At 35.4% G+C, this 15,316-nt stretch overlaps 1 protein-coding gene across 3 annotated transcripts in view; it reads left to right on the top strand.

Moving 5' to 3' along the window:
• Positions 1-1,448: 1,448 nt before the first annotated feature.
• The window catches only part of sema5ba (sema domain, seven thrombospondin repeats (type 1 and type 1-like), transmembrane domain (TM) and short cytoplasmic domain, (semaphorin) 5Ba), a 273,670-nt gene continuing 259,802 nt past the window's right edge, over positions 1,449-15,316 (top strand). For 2 of the 3 annotated variants that reach the window (XM_087268166.1, XM_087268164.1), the window contains exon 1: positions 1,449-1,561. The gene's annotated coding sequence lies outside the window, so the exon portion shown is untranslated. Of the gene's footprint in view, positions 1,562-3,113; positions 3,349-15,316 lie in introns of those variants that run through there. The other variant, XM_087268165.1, reaches the window with a different exon arrangement.

Below are 15,316 nucleotides of genomic sequence, written 5' to 3'. Positions count from 1 at the left end.
GATGACGCGATGCACTAAAGTAAACATTCTAAGCACAGCACGTTGATTGTAGGCTTTAGAGAACAGCTAATGCTGCTCACATCGGTGTTATCGAACGCATCAAATGATTAAAATTGTATTCATTTTTTCTTTCATTACTCAGTGATTCCTCCGCGTACAACTAGAAGTAAGCCCGCGTACCACTAGTGGTACACGTACCACAGTTTGAGAACCACTTCTCTAGTTGATTTATTTTATATTTCTATCTTAACATGACTCTACGTTTTCAAATATTCTGTTTATGTCAGATGCATCAAAGTTAAGCTGTTATTTGTCCCATATTATAAATTCAAATGGTGTGTAATTTTCAGTGACATCTGTGCAAACCTGCTCCTAACCAAACCCAATACAGATTTGTCAATTTATATTAGTAAAAACGATAATACTACATATTTTCCACCTTGTGCTTTTGAAAAGTATAGGAAAAGCTTGCATATTAAAGCTATACAGTACATATGGCAATAATTGAGTACCATAATGCTTATGCAAGTTTGAGGCCACTTAGTAACTCGTGTCACAGTCAGGGCCGGATTTAGTGATTTGGGGGCTCTAAGCAATTCCAACCATGGAGCACAACAGTCGTAAAATGCACACTTTCTACTTTTATTTCATTTTTATTGATTTAGCAGGTTTTTTATATCACTCAAACCTTGATCTTCTTAAAATGAATTTACAACAAAAAGTAGTACATGCATTTTTTTAAAATAAATTTGACTGCTGGACACTTTCATTACTGGGGGTGGTGGACAAATTTGTGCAAATGAAATAAAAATATTTTATAATATTATTATTAAATAGTATTATTATTAAAATATTATTTTATTTCATAATAATCTTTAATTACATTATAATTTTATTTGACTCTCACCATACAAAATATTATATAAAACAACGTTTTATATATATAGTTTAATTTATACTTCTAGATATTTATTGGCGGCCCCCAGACTTTCTGGGGGCCCTAAGTGGCCGCTTACCTCGCTTTTTGGTTAAATCTGCCCCTGGTCACAGTACTTTATCAGGATTTTCTAACTTAACCACAGCAGAACCCCAAAATACCAAAACAGTTTGGAAAGCATTGTGAGATCCAAACAGTTAATTAATTGCCATGGTACCTCACTGATTCTAGGGGCAGACTATTCCGACTGCAAATAGGGGTGTTTTTGAATCCTTATACACAACTGCTCAATTGCCATAAAAATAGATTTACAGAAACTTTCCATTGAATAATTGCATGTAAAAAGTGAACTCAAATACTCATCAGCTTCATCAGCACAGAGCCACAATTTGAAGGTGTAGCTTCTGAACAGAATTCGCACCCCTATTCGTTTGAATTGCAGCCGCCCTTCTGTAGTATCCTCCTCTTTCCAGCACAGCGCAGTAAAGCAGCTGCAGGTCGATCGTTGGAAGTCATTCACAGAAAAGGGATACTGCACAGGAGAACTACACCAAGCGGAGATTGCGGTTTATGCGTTGCGTTTTACGTACGACAGATTTGACTTCAGAGGAAGAACATCAGAAGGTAAAATACTCTTTTTGGATACCACTGCCTCACCTTTAGATGGAGTTATTTATAGAAACCGCCTCTGATGTTCTCCGAGTAGGATGAGACTGAAGTACTTTCAGAACTTTTGTGGTCCAAAGTTGTGTGGCTAGATTGCATTATTAACATTTCTAAGCGAATTTATATGGGGTTTTTTATTGTGGGAACAAAATAAATGTGTAAATATTTGTGAATTTGAATTTCTTTTCTTTTTAAATCCTTACATTTTCAAAATTGCAAAGCATATATTTAATAAACATTTGTCAGCGGGTTGGATTTGGCTAAACGAGAAATGTGTAACAATATTACAGAAGTATTTTAGAATAATTTAAGACTTCTTTATATAACAAATTCTCGTTTATGGGTGTATTTTCTTTCTTTGTGGTGATGACAAAACCCTCATTGAAAAATCTCTGGTCTTTAGTGTTCTGCTCTCATTTTAATAAAGCTATTATTAGCTGTTATATGAACAGGATTCACCATAGTATTCTTTTATCCTGACACTGAATTTACTCGCTGCTCACGTTCTGTTCAGGATCCGAGGAATTTTGCTTTGGAATCGAAAGGTTTCACAAGCTCCGAGGAAAACACGCTGTTTTACACCGTCCTTTATCTTCCTTTGGCATTTGAAGGTTTCTCCTCATTTATTTACTTTGATAAATACTCTACAATATCATCGATAATAACCTACTTTTGCGAAAGATATTTAAATAAGTCTCCTAGTAAAGGTGGAGGGATTTTGCATCCATCTGTCACCTATTTGTCTTTGTGTTTTCGTGAAACTTTATTAGCGTTAAAAGACAAGCTGTTCGCTGTTTATTAGGATCTGAATACCATACCAGTATTTGGTGGTCATTCAGTCAGTATGTTTGTGAGTGAACGATTCTGGCAGTCAGCTGTCAGAGAACCATGTGAATGACGGAATCTGTTGATGTTTCAACAAACAGCAACAACAAATGTATTATATACAGCGCTTTTCTTTAACTTTCGCAGCAAAAACAGGCTGGAAAACTGAGACTGCGTACAATAAAAAGGTATATCCAATAATAGTAGCCTAGAGATACATACAATGGTCAGCAATGAGAACGAGTAGGCAACCCAAACAAAGCAATATCCTATCTGATGACAGTTCTTTGATATAGGTCATATGTGAGGGCGCTGGAACGATAATAATAATAATAATAATAATAATAATAATAATAATAATAATAATAGAACATTTTATTTTTAATTGTCTATGTAGCAAATCACTTGTCTATTCTCAGCCTCCTATATTTGTAATGAGTTTTGTGCTTTGTAATTTTTTCATCCAGTTGTTCTGACATTTTAAATTCACTTGTTATTTCATATATATGGGTTTGTGTTGAAATTGTTGCTTGCATTGGTTTGTGATGCTTGATTTGTCTTCGCGAACTGGAGAACAGGTGTATTGGACATGCACTGCACCGCTGGTCAGAAACGGTAGGGGGCAGTGTCGAGTCTTGTAGGCTAAGCGCACTCTATGATTACAGATGGCAGATAATACACAAACGCCTGAGCTAGAGAGGGAAAATCACCTGTTGGCCTGGCACAGTTTAAGTCAGCGGCGCTAAATCCTGGAAATCTGCCTTCCCGTGGAGCTTTAACTGCAATCAAACATACCTGAAGCAGCTAATCAGGGCCCTTTGGTTCATCTGAGTTTAACGTCAACAAGTCTGTTCAAACTCTGAAAAGCAAACGATTGAGTCGGCCAAATCTGTTCCAATCTTTACATTTCACATTGTTGGGTAAGTAGGGAAAATTATAGATGCATTTGATGTTCTTTTAAGCTGCAATCAAAGAGCTTTAATAGATCAAACTCACAAACTCTCCCAGGACAACATCAAGGTTCGCTGTTAGGCTGATCATCCTGTGGAGCACCTTCATGTATCCCTCAGTACTTTATAAAAAAGTGAAGTGGATTTAAAGTTCATAATTATGAATGTGTTGTCCTTATGTTTGCTTATTCACATGCTTCAAAACAATGATGAAATTCAAATTAAAATGTACAGATTCAAAACTTAGCCTCTTAATTCCACCATAAAGGATCCGTGATTTTCATTACATCACTCTGCATGTTAGATTTTCCTTCCATTCAAATGCAATTACATAAATAGACACCAAAGCTGCTGCTGAAACTGGTTTTCTATATGATGAATGGCATGTTTTTTCAATATAAAAAGGATGAACAATTCAGACTGTTTAAATATGCTTTCCATTGGAGGGAATGAAGCCTGCTGTGGACCTTCATTATAGATCCATGTGTATAGAGAATGTCAAGCTGTTGTTATTCTTGTTGAGTTCTGGGAACCGTTATTATTTTTGGACGTCATATTAGGAGGATCACAGTGTATATCTGTAATTTTTCTGTTGTGATTGTGAAAAATGTTGCCATTGCTGGTCATTCCTGCTGAACGGAGTTGAACGGAATTGCCATAGAAACTCACATCATCATTCAGGGATACAACTGGACAATTTAGTATGCGTCTTCACTTTTTTTAATGTTTAAAAATTCACTAAGAGAAGATTTCGGTTTGCAAATCTATTATTAATTTTACAGATTAACTCACTGCCTCTACAATGTTCACATTTCTGAGTGCTTTGAAAGTTGGAGATTTTGTTCAGTTTAATAATTAACATTACATTTGCTTGTATGACTCGCGCAGTTTGTTGGTTTGTGAATTAACTGAGCTTGCACACAGTTGCTACAAAGCGTTCTAGGAATTTGGTTTTTATGCTTGTGTGTTGAAATGTGTCAGTGTCTGTCCTTTGAATGTGACCCACAATGTCTGATTCCTCTCAATGATCATGCGAAAGTGAACTTTTACCAAAAAACATTTAAAAATAAAACATTTAATTTGAGATTTCTACAAAGTGGTGGCTGATGAGGGAAAATGCATCAAATTATCAGGCAGTGAAACATAATAGCTTAATTTGCTTCTCAAGTATGATATCGTGAAGGATGTGAATACTTAATTTGAACCAAAAATAGAACAAAGAGGTGAACTAGTAGTGATCATCTTAAAGGGTTAGTTCACCAAAAAATGGTTACCCTGATGAAGGCAGACTTCTGCCGAAACATGTAGGTTTTTAGAGATTTAGCCATGTGAATAAAGGCTTTTTAATTTTTCACTTTATTTGAGTGCCTGGGACTGATTCTTGTTGCTGTTTTGATGAATCCCTTACCCAAAGAGCACCGACCATACATTTGAGCCTACCCCAGAGCGCTTTATGTTTGTTTTTTCTGCACCAAAATCTTTTTTTTTTAAATTAAAAAAAAAAAAAAAAAAGTATTCTCTGTTATGTGGTTTTAAACCGTTATGAGTTTCTTTTTTTAGTTGAACACTAAAGGAGATATTTTGAAGTATGCTAGTTGCTGACATTGTCGCCTCACATATGGGCATTCATAAAACATATGCTGGAATAATTGGCGGTTTATTGCGCTGTGACGACCCCTGAAAAATAAGCTGCAGTAAAATGAATGGTTGCTGGCACTCTTCGACTTCACAGGAAAAAATACTTATAGAAAGTACAAATAAAGTCAATGGGGGCCAACTACTCAGCAATTTTGTTGTTAATTGACATCTAATAGACATCTAAATGATGAGAGCTTGGCTAAAACAAGGCTAAACTTGGGATGTCAGTGTAAATCTCATAGACATCTAAGAATAGCCCAAAACTAGACCAGTCATCAAATAAAAATATTAGACAGACTTTATATGTGTAGTCATTCATTTCTGTTTATTTGATGACTTGTCTAGTTTTGGTCTATTCTTTGACGTTTTTTTAGGTTTTCAGGAACAGCCCAAATGTATCCTTTTTTAGTCAAGACGACTATGTTTAGATGTCTATTAATACATCTTTTAAAAACAAAAATGCTGAAGAAAAGAAATTTGTATTTAAAGAATAGATTTGAACAAGTGAAGGATGAAAATCTTATGAAAGAATTTCCATTTTTGGTGGAACTATCCCTTTAAGATCTTGGCAATGCCTCATTATGCAACTTGGGCTGAGCTTACCTTTAAATTAGTATTCTCTAAAAAAAAATTTGCTTTGATATAAATGGAAACAATTGTGCAGCTTGCTTTGAAGCCTTGTTTTTCGTTTACAGTCCTTGATTGTGGATATTTTTTTTAAAATATTTTCTCATTAATATAGCTCAAGATCCCATTGTCTTTCATTTAAGTGTAGAATAGTTGAAGTCTGGTTGACTGTGTCTAGTTATGACTATCCTCAGGCAAGTTGGCAAATGTATTTATTTACCAAAGCTTACTCATTCTAGTCAAGCACCGCCTGTCCACTTATTCTTACCCAAACACCACTCACCGCAATGTTTATATTGATGTCTCTAGGAAAAGCCTGTATATGCTGGGTTTGTTTAGCCCAGACTTCAGGATCAAGCATCTCAGTTGTTTATTACCGAAGCTCACCGGTCAGGTTGTTGATCAGGATTTCTATAGGTTCTGACTGCGTTTTCAACGTCAAGCGAAACCTCAAGGGTCTCCTTCTTATAGTGTGCCTCACTCTCTGGGGTCTGACACTCCACAGCAGATTGTCATCACTCATATGATGAAGGAAGTCTGGAGCTATTGTGTATGTCTATGTGTGTCTGAGGCGGTCTCTTAACTAAAGAGTCTGCTTGTTTACTGGTCCACTAAAGGCTTTTGTGTAGGATTATTAATATTCATACAAGTCCCCCCACCATCACCACCGCCACATGTGTCAGTTAATTCATGTGTTTTCATAGCGCACGAGGCCTCTCTTTTCAAATGTAAAGCAGGTTTTCATGTGTAATGATCTTATGAGATCCCTTGTCAGTTTGAAAGCGATTAAGTAGTAGCCTCATATGGATGTTGTTTGCATGCTCACAGTAACAAAACCCCAAAATGGAAGGCAATCTGATCATTTGCATTTGATATCAGCATTAATAATTTTTTAGCAGTCTGGAAGCGATGACTTAGTAGCCCTTATCAAAGTTTTAGGGGTGCATACATAAGATGTGCCATGTGAATTATTTCTGATGTGGAGTGGGACAGTGTGGATAAAAGTTTAATGGGGAAGAATTTGATCTGACTGGCAGTAGATATGACTGCATGCAATAGAGTGTCAATGTCAAGTGTACTTTCTACCCTGTTTTAGGGTTAGTGGGATGCTTGAGCTTGTTAACGGTCATCAAATCTTTTATCATAAGGTCTCACAAATGATGACAGAACGCTAGACATGTACAGTCATATAAATGTATAAATTTCTCTCTGAAAAGCTGTCAGCGCTCATAATACAGTTTTAAACCCTCATTAATCTCAGTAGAAGCTTTTTCTGTTCTAGCACTTCTTCATGCTGAATATTACATCTCCCCAAGGCATTCAGAATTCATCTCGCTGAATTATCCTAATGATATCTTCCATAAGAGCCGGTCTGCAAATATACTTCAGCTAAAGTGCATATGCGCGCTGTGCTCGAGTTTCTAGGAGCCATTCATGAGTCAACATCTTTAAAACCTCATTTTTAGCTTTCAGGGTAGAAATGGCATCTTTTACTCATGGATGGGAAGCTTAAGTCAGGCTTGCAGTTGAAATTCGCTTTTTGTAAGACACACGGCTGTGTTTCAAAGCACTTTAGAAGGGTTTAAGGTAACTGCCATTGACACTTGACTGATACTTAGATTTTTTTGTGTGTAAATTAAAAAAATACACACAGACACATTCAAAAGAAAAGTTTGAAACAAAGTTTGAAACTTTGAAAATGAAGAGTGCCAGTCTGGGACTCCTGCTTAATTGTACATTAATCATTATCATGAATCAAATTATCTCTATTGATTGTCTCAACCTTATATTTTGACCTTCAGCCTTGGTTTGTTTTTATAAAATCATTTTTAGTTGACATTTCCTGTCAAGAGTTGGATTATCAGATGGCAATAGTTTAAACCCCCATCAATGAATTCAACTTGAATGGATACATTTTCTGGACAATTTCAATTCAAGTCAATTCATTAAAGAGCCCATATTATACATGAAATAGGGTCATATCTTGGTTGCAAGGGTCTCCAACAACAGTCTAATATGCATGCAAGGTCATAAAACACTTTCATGGTCTTATAATCTGCATTTATTTTTACCTAATTATCCCAGCGACTCCCGTATGAATCGTCCAGTGATTCATTCGTTCCCAAACCCCTCCTTAGCGCGAAGCTAATCTGCGCTGATTGGACCGATGACAGCCTGTTGCGATTGGTCGACTGCCTTCAGTCAGAGTGAAAAGCCAAACAGCTAATCAGCAATATAAAAGTAATCACAGTTTATACACGCTCGATAGTGTAGGCGTGGATTTTAGCTGCCAGTGGGTCAATGTAAATACAGTCGATGGACTTGAAAATTCAGACGACTGACTATTTTATTGGGCAAAAACTGTCGAGGAGATCACATAACTTGTTCCACTCTGCTCTTTTCACAGACACAGACACAGACACACACACACAGACACACAGACACACACACACACACACACACACACATTGCCCTCGTCCTTGCGCGCGCGCACACACACACACACACACACACACACACACCTCCGGACGACAACGCGCGCACACACACACAAACACACACACATACCTCCGGACGACATCGCAAGCGCACACACACACACGTCGCGTTTTTAACGTGACTTTGCACGCGATAAGAGAATAAAGCCAGTTAACCTGATACAGTACACGCGGTTACAAGTAACAAATCACAACTAAATACATTTGCAAGCTACAGTAAACGAGGCAACTTTAATCGCACGTACTTACACTTGAGAAATGGAGGAAGAAACCCATCCTGACGTCCAGCAGTAAGTTACTCTTTACTGATTCTTCCTTTAACAAACGCAGATGAAGTATTCTTTGTAGCATGTAGTTTGCAGAAGTTTCCAGTAGTTTCCAACTGCTTGGTTATAATGCTGAGGTTTCATCTTTGGGTAGAGACTCAATATATCCATCTGCAGTGTGACTTCAATCAACCGGCATGTTTGTGTGTGTGTGTGTGTGTGTGTGTGTGTGTGTGTGTCTGGGTTTCTGCGTCAGATGGCGGGGCCTCAGGTTTGAAATCTCCCGGGTTTGTGCGTGCACGTGAATAACTTGGTTTCATTCGTAAAAAAAAGAAACACCTAATGACTCGGTATCAAGGCGACTCGTTTGAAGCACTATGAGTCGACTCTTTTTTTAGATGAATCAACCGTTTTAAACACTGTACTCTTAAAGATTTAAGCCTTAGCTGGATACTTCACTTCACTTAGAGCTGTGTTACACACTACATGGAGGGGAATTTTCAAAAACCCATAATATGGGCTCTTTAACTGCTTTATTGGCATGACAAATGTACTGTAACAACATGTAACAACACGTATTGCCAAAGCAGTTATAAAGTTTACATTAAAAAAGAACATACATGTATATTTATTAAAAATTGTGCATAAACATAGTAATGATAGTAAATATTAGTAATAGTAGTACAAAAATATTAATTAAAATGATAATTAAAAACTACAATAATAATAATAATAATAATAATAATAATAATAAATTAGATTACAATCTATCTATCTATCTATCTGTCTGTCTGTCTGTCTGTCTGTCTCTCTGTCTGTCCGTCCGTCCGTCCGTCCGTCCGTCCGTCCGTCCGTCCGTCCGTCTATCTCAATTTCATATATTGAGCAAAATCATTGTCTGCTTAACCTTTAATTGCCATGGCAAATTATTTTTTTTTTTATCTTTCATTTTTTGAGTCTGTTCAGAGTCTGCGTTCTGCTCTTAAATCATGTTACTAGTACCATGTTTAGTTAGTATCAGCTGAATATCCACCAATGTTTCCCAACTTGTTTTTGGTAGAAATTTTCTCCCTCCTGTGTTCCTCCCTTCCTTAAACAATCATATGCCTTCAAGTATATAGATTATTGGCCATGTACAAACACTTACTTGTATCATATGATGTTTTTCCTCAATAACAATTTTATCATTGTTCTCATAAGTTCTTTTTTTACATTTTCAGCAACACACAGCAATTACATAACATGATTCAATGTACTGTATATAATCAAATGCATATGATCAACTGTGTCTGATCAAGAGTACAGGTATGACAACAACACATATCAAAGTAAAATGATAATAGAAAAGAAACTATAAAAATGGATGCAATCATACATTTAATGCATCCAGATTCATTTAGTAATATTAAAGTTATGTAATGCACATCATAGTGTTTACCTTTTCTTTTCTTTTCTAGAACTATGAATCGAGTTAATGTAATGCATTCTTGCTTGGAATGACGAGCATATTTCATCGTTATGAAGCTGAATGTTTTGCTATTAAACTTGGTATGGTTTGTTTCAATGGCAGTGTTTTTACTGTAGGTATCTGCCTCCCACATACTGCATGTGTAAAATGACTGTCATGCAGAAAGCGCCTCAAAATCTCTGTAATGGATAATTAAAGAATCCAATCATAGGCCATGGTCACATTTTTGTTTGCTGTTTACATGGATGTTTTCAGACTGACATATCAATGCAATATTAGGTAATAAGGACATTTCTGTATGCCATTTCATTAAAAGTGACTCTCATAACATTTAATTAGATAAGAGCTAGACTAAAATGTGAAATTCTTTTAAGTTTTTGTATTATACTTAACAACAGAGATAGAGACTTGACATATCTCACTGCAAAGGTCACCCTGATCTGCTCTTTATGGCCTTTTTTTTTTTAGATTTTTGTATGGTTTAAATTAAATCAAATACTTTCTACTGAGAAAAATAATGATTCCAAACTCTTGAGTTCCTTTTCTCTGTTGAACAGAGATAATTTGAAGAATGTTAAAAAACTGATAGACACTGGCAGTACCAAATAAAATCCTTTGAAGAAAGAAACTGAAATAGGTTTGGAACAAGAGCACTTACATTATCAGGAAATGTAGGGGCACGTTTACTTACATTGTCAGAAAATGTAAGTGCACGTTTGCTTACACTTGTAAATGTAAAAAGTAAATGTAAGTGCACAAGTGAGTAAATGATGATACAATTTCGATGTTTGGTTAACTATTCCTTTAATATGTATTGCTTCTTGTTGGTGTTGTGTGTTAACAGTGTATTAATTATAATCAAGATAATAGGCTTTATATTAAAAATTAACATCGTTTATCCTCAGTGACTTGTCAGCCGGAAACGTGACACATCCTGAACCTGTGGCATCAATGGTTTTGAAAAAGGAAACATTATCTTATGGCGTTCCCAGGCTGTCGCTGAAAGGGAGTAGAGGTTTTTGTAATGTCCTCTATTTTGATCCCCAAATGGTGTGAATTGTTGCTTTTCATGAATCTCTTCGTTATTATTCCTGCTATCAAGGGGTGGAACAGTAGTTTTGTGGCCCTTGGCAGCTTCTCAAGAATATTGTAGAAACGTCCTGCTATCTTTTGTTTGTCAATGGGGGAGGGATGGCAGAGTGTATTGAATTAAACGTATTCCCTGAACGATTCAACTGGGGCTCAACTAAAAAAAATGCATTGATGCGTTATCATCTTGCTCTGTTTCCTTCTGATAAAGCAAGGATGTACAGTTGAAGTCAGTATTATTAGTCCCCTTGTATTCCCCCTCCCCTCCCCCAATTTCTGTTTAATGGAAAGATTTTTTTAAACGGATTTCTAAACATAATAGTTTTAATAACTAATTTCTAATAACTGATTTCTTTGCCATTATGTCAGGGCATAATATTTTACTAGAGATGTTTCACATTCAGCTTAAAGTGCAATTTAAAGGCTTAACTACACTGTAAAACCTATGAGTGAAAATCACAAAAAATTTGACTCATAATAAAATAAATTTACTTTAACTTAATGAAAAAGAGTGTTATATGTATTTATATGATTATATTAAGCAGAACTCAAACAGAATGAGTTATGAATTAATTAATTCATTTTTTCTGTTAATGTAATTCTAATGCTTCAAGCAATTCCAAACTGTTTGAGTAGTTACATAGTCGTTTGGACTTAATTTATTTGTTTAACTGAACCCATAACTGATAACAACTTAAAATGTTTAAGTTACTACTACTCTAAGGGTATTTTCACACCTGCCTTACTTAGTTCAATTGAATCGCACAAAAGTTCGTTTTCCCTCTTAGTTGGTGTAAATGTACGTAGCAATCACACTCGAGTGCGCACCAAAAGCGGACCAAAAAAGCGTACTGAGACCTCTTTGAAAAAGGTGGTCTCGATACATTTTCAAACAAACCCTGGAGCTGTTAGTTTGTGGTGAGAACATGATCTGAACTAGAACAGCCCTAACCTCAAAAAGTACTGCACCTTTATGGACTAATTCAGCTGCCGTAGTCTGATGTGCTGTGCGTTTTTGGGATGGGGAGAAAAAATATTTGTTGACAGTGCTGTACCATCAATTTTCAACAGAGAGAGAGAGAGAGAGAGACCGAGAGAAAGAAAGAAACAGAAACATTGCCTGATCTATCGTTGGTAATTTTTCCGGAAGATGACCATGTCACAGTTAACCTAAATTAATTCATGCCTCCTCCTGAAGTGATGTGTAAAGCGCCTTCGCCGTTGGCAATGCATTAAAACATTTGCTTTCCTGCTGCAGCAGCGCTTTATTCTTGAAATGTATAGTTTGTCTAAAGTGATGTATATAAATTATATAGTATACTATGAGCAGGGATACAATCAGCCAGCGCAGTCATCCCTCCATAGTAAAAAGCAATATTTTGTGTCTGCCGGTTTGTTTACTTGCAGGTGTTCCATTGGCATTTTCCGCACATTAATTCTGACCAATTGAAAAGCAGGAAATACGTTCAACAACATCTGGCCAATAAGTGATGTGGATTTTGTCACATGACTGCATTTTGGTTCTGTTTAACTGGTTTGGACCAAAGCAATCAGTGTGGTATGAAAAGGACCCAAAAACGGCAGAAAAATGCTCAATGTATCATTTGTTGCCCTTGGTCCGGACCAAACGAACCAAACCACAGATGTAAAAGCACCCTAAATGTTTAATGATATGAACACAAATAAAATGTGTGTACAAGATTCATAATATATATAAAGTTTACAGTACTTAAACAATTTGTTTTCATTATTTAAATGGTTTGCCGTAATTGGTTTCCTCATACAGTTTGAATTAACTTATCAGGCTTTACAGTGTAGGTTAATTAGGTTAACTAGACAAGTTAGGGTATGTAAGTGATTGTATAACAATGTTTTTTTCTGTAGACCTTAAAATTTTTTTTTTTATTTTAAAAATGCTTTTATTCTAGCCGAAATAAAATAAATAAGACTTTCTCCAGAAGAAAAAAACATTATAGGAAATACTGTGAAAATTCCTTGCTCTGTTAAGCTTAATTTTCGGAATTATTTAAAAAAAATTCACTAGCTGTCTGATCATTTTGACTTCAACTGTATATTGTTCTCAGATGCACAACTGCCCGTATCACGATGTCAGAAACCTGGTGTGGACGGATGACTGCGCGCTTCTCAGTCTGTGAAATGCGATCTGTGATACGGCTGAGCTGCTTGCTGTCTGCAGTCCTAATTAATACTTGATGTGATTGAAGGCGCTCAATTTGTCTGGAGTCTTATCTTGTCAGCGCGTTTGTTGTTTTTCTTTGCAGAATGTCTTGCAGACAGACGGCAACTCAAATACAACAAACCATTAAAGCTTGGAAACCGACAATTATGTTCAATGTTGTCATGGAGATGTTTTTACACAAATCAAGCGAGACGCGTCTGTGGGTTCTAATTAATCAAACACTATACTTTTTAAATCTGCATCTTTTATTTGCAATTGAGAAATCTTGTTTCTGAGCAGGCTGAAGTTTCCCCTGAAGTCGAGCAATGAAATCTAAATTTGAAGAATTTAGATGCATAAACCTCTAAATGCTGTTTGATATTTTCTTCTAAAATTTCCTCAGCCTCTTGTGTGTTGGCTTAGTAATTTTACTTTTATATTGACAGATAAGTTCTTTTCATTGGCTTTAAAGTGAAATAAGCTCTGGACTATTTTTTTTTACTCTATATTGATCTAAGAGCCAATCACACAGCAGAAATTCGCAGCAATGGGAATTTAAAAGTGTGTTGCTTTTAATGTGTCAAATTTTTGGCTATCAAAAATGTATTGGCCGAAAATATGTTATGCCATTTAATGAACCCTCTCATTTTTGTGGCTTCAGTCATTGTTGGGGTTCTTTTAAATCTGGATGCATTACAAACTTGCATTGAAATATTTATTGTTATTCAATATGGAAAATAATTATCGATATTGCATTTTTGCCATATCACCCAGCCCTACTTGTTATAAACGATGTAGCAGTGGACTTCATTACTTTGTAAAAATTTATTTGCCCTCATACACACAGAAATTTTACTTTCATAGCAAATAATAAGTTCTTTTTCTTAGCTTTAAAGTGGAATAACTGACAACAAACATAGAAGATAAGAAAAATGCTTGTTTTAGAAGAAAATTTCAGATGACATTTAGAAGTGTTTGGATCTGAGCTCTTCATTTACTCTTCGTATTTTTATATATACAGGTAGTACTGCTTGTTATAAATAATTTGTCGGTGCACATCGTTGCTTTGTAAAAAATATTTTTTGCTCATAATCTTTAATTAAATGCCATACCCCACCCTTCAAAACGACTTCACTTCACAACTGGTTACATTCTGCCCTGTTTTTGTCCTTTCTCTATCCTATTCTATTCTTCTTTATTTCTATAGTCAGTCCAGTTTTCAGAGATGAAGTTCAAGTCTTTTTTCATTTTGTTTGCAATGCCCAACTTCTAGCAATCCAATCATATTCAAAGGACAATTTTTATTATTTACATTTTTTTTTCAGGACCGTTTTAATTAGGTATTGGAAAAACTAAAATTGCGCTATTTTGTTTTTCAATGTAAATATTAAATATGAATATAATTTCACAAGATGACTTCTTACATAATTTTACATTGATTGAGAAGTGAATCTACATAAAATATAATAAACAAATTACAAGCATAAATTAATAAAATAGAACAAAGATGACCGTGAAATAAACAGTTCTTTGTGCTTTTCTGGAGAGTCTAACAGTATTGAGGTTCACAAAAAAAAAATACAAAATCAAATGTAAAATTAAATTTGTGGATCAAATATTTCATCATAGTTGTCCCAAAACTATTCAGCAATATCAGTTCTTGCCTAAAGACATCAATTAATTATTTTTGATCCTCCTCAATTGATGACTGCTATAGTCTTCATTAATTTTTTGTTTACAAATATTATAATTGACAGTGAATTCGACACATGAAATTGTCTATAATCACAGAACTTAAAAAAAAAAAACATAAATTCTTTTAGTATAAACTTTGTCCTGAACTGTGTTTTCTGGTTAATTATAGTCTCAACTCAACTCGGCAGACCCTGCGATGTGACTATTGCACATTCGCACATTACGATATCGATGCTGAAACAATATATAGAGCAGTCCTAGTTTCAATTGGTGATAATGGAAAAAAGGACATCTTAACTTCTTTTTCAAGCGGACTGAATTAAACGGATGATTCTTAACTCCAGGATTCAATCAGACGAGTGTCGAATTGCAAATGCTTGAAGTTTGAGAGCTCAAGTCAAAGCTCAAAGAAAGTTGAATTGTCATTTTAATATTTGTGAAGCTGTTTCTCTCCGCCTTGCTGTCAAGGGAGGGATGC

The sequence above is a fragment of the Danio rerio genome, chromosome 9 (assembly GCF_052040795.2).
Source record: "Danio rerio strain M-AB ecotype USA chromosome 9, GRCz13ab, whole genome shotgun sequence".
In the NCBI taxonomy this organism is placed as follows: domain Eukaryota; kingdom Metazoa; phylum Chordata; class Actinopteri; order Cypriniformes; family Danionidae; genus Danio; species Danio rerio.
Note: the sequence above shows the minus strand (reverse complement) of the source record. Positions and strands in the feature narration are given on the sequence as shown.